A 5,586-nucleotide genomic window follows, 5' to 3' on the forward strand; every position below is an offset into this window, starting at 1 on the left:
CCGTTCTCTAAATCGCTCCTGCCCCTCTCTAACTCGTTCCTGTCCCCCTCTAACCCGTTCCTGTCCCTCTCTAACCCGCTCCTGCCCCCCTCTAACCAGTCCCTGCACCTCGCTAACCCTCTCCTACCAGTTCCTGCCCCTCTCTAACCCGCTCCGCTCCCGCACCCGGTCTCCCTCTCCCTCTCCCTCTCCCTCGGCTACTGAACAAGTCCCCGCCTCGCCGCCCGCTCCCTGCTAATATTGCTCGCCTCCTTTGTGGGCGGGGGGTTTCCCGGCCGCGTTCCCATTTCCTGGAGTAAGAGCAAGTCTGATGTTGCAGAAAAAGCTCCAAACTCATTCCGCGTGGGGGCCACATGTCCCACAGAAAATAGCAGCAGAAATTCCGCGTGGGCGCCCTTCGGCCCAGTCCCTGCTTCCACCCATGCTGGTTATTCAGTGCTCTTGTATCCTCCTCTAGATAGTTTGACCCTTCTAGCTTTGAGGCCTTTCCTAGTGGAAATCCCCCTCCACCGTGGTGAAATCAGGTGAGATTTCTCCCGATCTCCTTTCAAATGACTCATCCCTCCATACCCCGACCCCTGGATCGTACCCGGGCCGAACCCACCCCGGTTCAAGTGCGTTTAGTTTCGTTTAGTTTAGAGAAACAGCCCACCGAGTCTGCACCGACTAGCGATCCCCGCACACTAACACCATCCAACACACACTAGGGACAATTTACACTTATTGTAAGCCAATGTACCTATACAACTGTTTAAGAAGGAACTGCAGATGCTGGAGAATCGAAGGTAGACAAAAGTGCTGGAGAAACTCAGCGGGTGCAGCAGCATCTATGGAGCGAAGGAAATAGGCAACGTTTCGTGCCGAAACGTTGCCTATTTCCTTCGCTCCATAGATGCTGCTGCACCCGCTGAGTTTCTCCAGCACTTTTAGAAACATAGAAAATAGGTGCAGGAGTAGGCCATTCGGCCCTTCGAGCCTGCACCGTCATTCTATATGATCATGGCTGATCATCCAACTCAGTATCCTGTACCTGCCTTCTCTCCATACCCCCCTGCTCCCTTTAGCCACAAGAGCCACATCTAACTCCCTCTTAAATATAGCCAATGAACTGGCTTCGACTACCTTCTGTGGCAGAGAATTCCAGAGATTCACCACTCGAAAAATGTTTTTCTCATCTCGGTCCTAAAAGGTTTCCCCTTTATCCTTAAACTGTGACCCCCTTGTTCTGGAGCCCTTGTTTTGTCTACATAAAACTGGACGTCTTTGGAGTGTGGGTGGAATCCGAAGATCTGGGAGAAAACGCGGTTACGCGGTTACGGGAGGGGGGGGGGGTGGGGATTGGGGGGGGGAGGGGGGGGGGGGGGGGGGGGCCAAGGGGGGCATTTTGTAGACCAAGGGGAGTCGACATTTCGGGTCAAGACCCTGCATCCGCACTGCACGGAGTAAAGGACCATCGAAAGCGGAGCCATCTCTTGCCAATCTCAGTCCAAACTGGAACAGGATCAGTTTTCTCCAGCAAGATTTACTGCTGCTTTGAGGGAAAGTTTAAACTGAGTTAAAAAAACAAAGTTAGACACAAAAAGCTGGAATGTCTCGGCAGTCCGGGCAGCATCTCTAGAGGAAAGGAATGGGTGACGTTTCGGGTCGATACCTCGCTTCAGACTGAGAGTCAGGGGAAAGGGTAACGAGAGATATAGAAGGCACATGGGACAGATGATTGAAAGGTGTGTAAAAAGCCACGATGATCAAGGGCTTGCGAGCTCAATATTAGATCATTAACCAATAATATATATATTTTATCATCAATGACATCATATAGAAACATTGAAACATAGAAAATTGGTTGCAAGAGGAGGCCATTCGAACCTTCGAGCCAGCACCGCCATTCATTGCGATCATGGCTGATCGTCCCCAATCAATAACCCGTGCCTGCCTCCTCCCCATATCCCTTGATTCCACCAGTCCCCTAGAGCTCTATCTAACTCTCTCTTAAATCTATCCAGTGAATTGGCCTCCACTGACCTCTGTGGCAGGGAATTCCACAAATTCACAACTCTCTGGGTGAAAACGTTTTTTTTTTTCTCACCTCAGTCTTAAATCACTTCCCCTTTATTCTATATCTGAAGTTAAAACACATTTTATGTTTTTGGTGGAGACATGGTTGCACAAAACGATGTGTACAGACAATGGCACTCGCCACCAGGACGTCAGTGAAACCAATACGCCAACTAAGGTGGGGAGGGACGGGGAGAGAGGGGATACAAGGCTTACTTGAGGTTAGATAGATCAATATTAAATACCAAAGGTCGACACAAAATGCTGGAGTGACCGAGCGGGACAGGCAGCATCTCTGGATAGAAGGAATGGGTGACGTTTCGGGTCGAGACCCTTCTTCAGACTTGACTGCCCAAGCAAAGTATGTGGTGCTGTTCCTCCAATTTGCGTGTGGCCTCACGCTCACAGTGGAGGAGGAGCGGGACATAGAGGTCAGTCTGGGAATGGGAAGATGAGTTAATGTGTCGGTAACCGGGAGCTCAGGTGGGGCCAAGGCGGACTGAGCGAATGTGTTCAGCCTTTCACCTGCCCATCTTTCTCGAGTCATCGGTGCTGGCTGTGATGTGTCCTGTACTTTTTCATACATCTAGTTTCCCTCTCCCCTGACTCTCAGTCTGAAGAGAGGTCTCAACCCGAAACGTCACCTTATCCTTCTCTCAGGAGATGTTGCTCGGTCCACTGTTACTTCAGCACGTTGTGCCTATCTCTATAGCCCTCTATTCCCAGTATATGCATGTGGCGATCTAAATGCGCTTTAAACACCACGATCATATCATTCTCCACCACAGTGTTCTGGGCACACAACACTCGCTCTATAAAAAAAAACTTGTCCCACTCATAAGGGCGGCGGAGTGGTGCAGCGGTAGAGCGGTAGCCTTACAGCAAGGGGGGTCTCCAAACTGTGGCCCGCGGGCCACATCCGGCCCGCAGCATGCTCTGAGCTCCGGGCTCCCCCCGGGTCCTAAAGACCGGTGACTCAGATAATTTGTAGCGCGTTTGCACCATTTGCTCTCCACGCACCGATTCGTTTTCTTCGGAACGGATCTTTGGAAGAATGGGCTCAAACTGAATTCCCGGTTCCATGTGGGAGCCCGTTGTGCTCAGGCTCTGTCTCTCTCCCTGTAGAATACGTAGATCATTCCTTGTTTCAGTCGCCGCCAGACCCTTCCCTCACCTCTCTCCCAGGTACATCATTGTCTGTATCGGTGCTGCTTCCTGCTTTCGTTCGCTTCATATCCCTCACTGCCAGTTTCCAACCAGCTCCCACTTTCATCTGCTCGAGCCCCGACTATTCCCTTCGCTTTCTCGCCGTCTCTATCTCCGATCCAGAGAAAACGTGAGTGACCTAAGTCCTGTGGATGCCATCGGCTGCCTTGTCTATCCACTACGTCTGTTTGCGCATCGGAACTGGATTATTCCCTCCAAGATCGAGCCCGTACAACAAAACTGACATTTATTTCCTTCTGCAGTTGTACAGGGTCCCAGTGAGACCACACCTGGAGTATTGTGTGCAGTTTTGGCCTCCAAATTTGAGGAAGGACATTCTTGCTTTTGAGGGAGTGCAGCGTAGGTTCACGAGGTTGATTCCCGGGATGGCGGGACTGTCATATGTTGATAGAATGGAGCTGCTGGGCTTGTATACTCTGGAATTTAGAAGGGGAATCTTATTGAAACATATAAGGTTATTAAAGGTTTGGACACGCTAGAGGCAGGAAACATGTTCCCGATGTTGGGGGAGTCCAGAACCAAGGGTCACAGTATAAGAATAAGGGATAAGCCGTTTAGAACGGAGATGAGGAAACACTTTTTCTCACAGAGAGTTGTGAGTCTGGAATTCTCTGCCTCCGAGTGGTGGTGGAGGCCGGTTCTCTGGATACTTTCAAGAGAGTAATGCCCCTGTCCCACTTAGGAAACCTGAACGGAGACCTCTGGAGACTTTGCGCCCCACCCAAGATTTCCGTGCGGTTCCCGGAGGTTGCAGGTGGTTGCCAGAGGTTGCAGGTAGTGGAAGCAGGTAGGGAGACTGAAAAAAACAAAACCTCTGGGAACCGCATGGAAACCTTGGGTGGGGCGCAAAGTATCCAGAGGTTTCCGTTCAGGTTTCCGAGGTGGGACAGGGGCATAAGGGCTCTTAAAGATAGAGGAGTCAGGGGATATGGGGAGAAGGCAGGAACGGGGTACTGATTGGGGATGATCAGCCATGATGACATTGAATGGGCTCGAAGGGCTGAATGGCCTACTCCTGCACCTATTGTCTAGTGTTTCCTGTAACCAAGCTAATTTTGGATCCAGTTTGCCAGCACACTTCAGATCCCTTGTGGCTTTATGTTCTGGACCAGCTGTATCTTGTAAAATCCTACAGCCAAGGGGCCTCAGTGGTGATGCTGCTGGCTCTCTATCTCCTTCCACTACTCTGCCTTGTCATTTTCATGACCCGGACCACAACAGTGGTGTCACCCAGAAACTTGGACTTTACTTTAGAGATATAACATGGATAGAGGCCCATTGGCTCACCGGCCCGCACTGACCAGCGAGCACCCAGTCACAATGATTCTATGTTATCCCACTTTCTCCTTCATTCCCTACACACCAGGGGCAATTTATAGAGGCAGTTAATCGACAAACCTGTACGTCTTTGCTAGGTGAAAGAAAACTGGAGTACCAAGATGAAGCCCACTGTGGTCACGGGGAGAATGTCCAAACCACCCAGACAGCACCCGATGTCTGGATAGAACCTGGGTCTCTGGCACTGTGAGGCAGAAGCTCTACCAGCTGCTCCACTGGGTAGATGGAGTTGGAGCTGAATCGGGCGCATATTAGGGCTGGGAACAGTCCGTAAATCAGAGAGTCCTCTGTTACGGAGCTGTTGGGGATAAACCATGACCATGAATTCTCTGGAATTCTCTGCCGCAGAAGGTAGTTGAGGCCAGTTCATTGGCTATATTTAAGAGGGAGTTAGATGTGGCCCTTGTGGCTAAAGGGATCAGGTGGTATGGAGAGAAGGCAGGAACAGGATACTGAGTTGGATGATCAGCCATGATCATATTGAATGGCGGTGCAGGCTTGAAGGATGGAATGGCCTACTCCTGCACCTATTTTCTATGTTTCTATGTTTCTATGTTACCAGGACCTTTGCATCATTCTCCAGATTCTCTTTGCAAATCCACACTCTGCGAAGAGGTGAGCAACCGTCTCCTCTCCATATCAGCCGTCCCGAGTGCTGCGTGCCCTGGTAGTGAGGTCCCGATGGTGCAGGAAGGATCTGACAGGGAGGGCTCCCCTCACCGCCAGCCAAGCCAGGTCTTTGCGCTTGTTGGCAGGTCCTGGTGATGAGTTAATCCCCAGATGAACTGGAAGACGGCCTGGATGATGGCTGTGGCAGAGGAGCGATGGATGGGCCACACTTGTGTCAAGTACAGCAGCCCCCGAGAGCACCTTACACCTAATGACCACATTTTCCCCGTTATTGGAGAAGGAACGCTGCTTCCACAGGGCCAATTTTTTCCTGACTTTGCCTATGCACTTCACCCA

This window comes from Leucoraja erinacea, chromosome 25 (genome assembly GCF_028641065.1).
Source record: "Leucoraja erinacea ecotype New England chromosome 25, Leri_hhj_1, whole genome shotgun sequence".
In the NCBI taxonomy this organism is placed as follows: Eukaryota; Metazoa; Chordata; class Chondrichthyes; order Rajiformes; family Rajidae; genus Leucoraja; species Leucoraja erinaceus.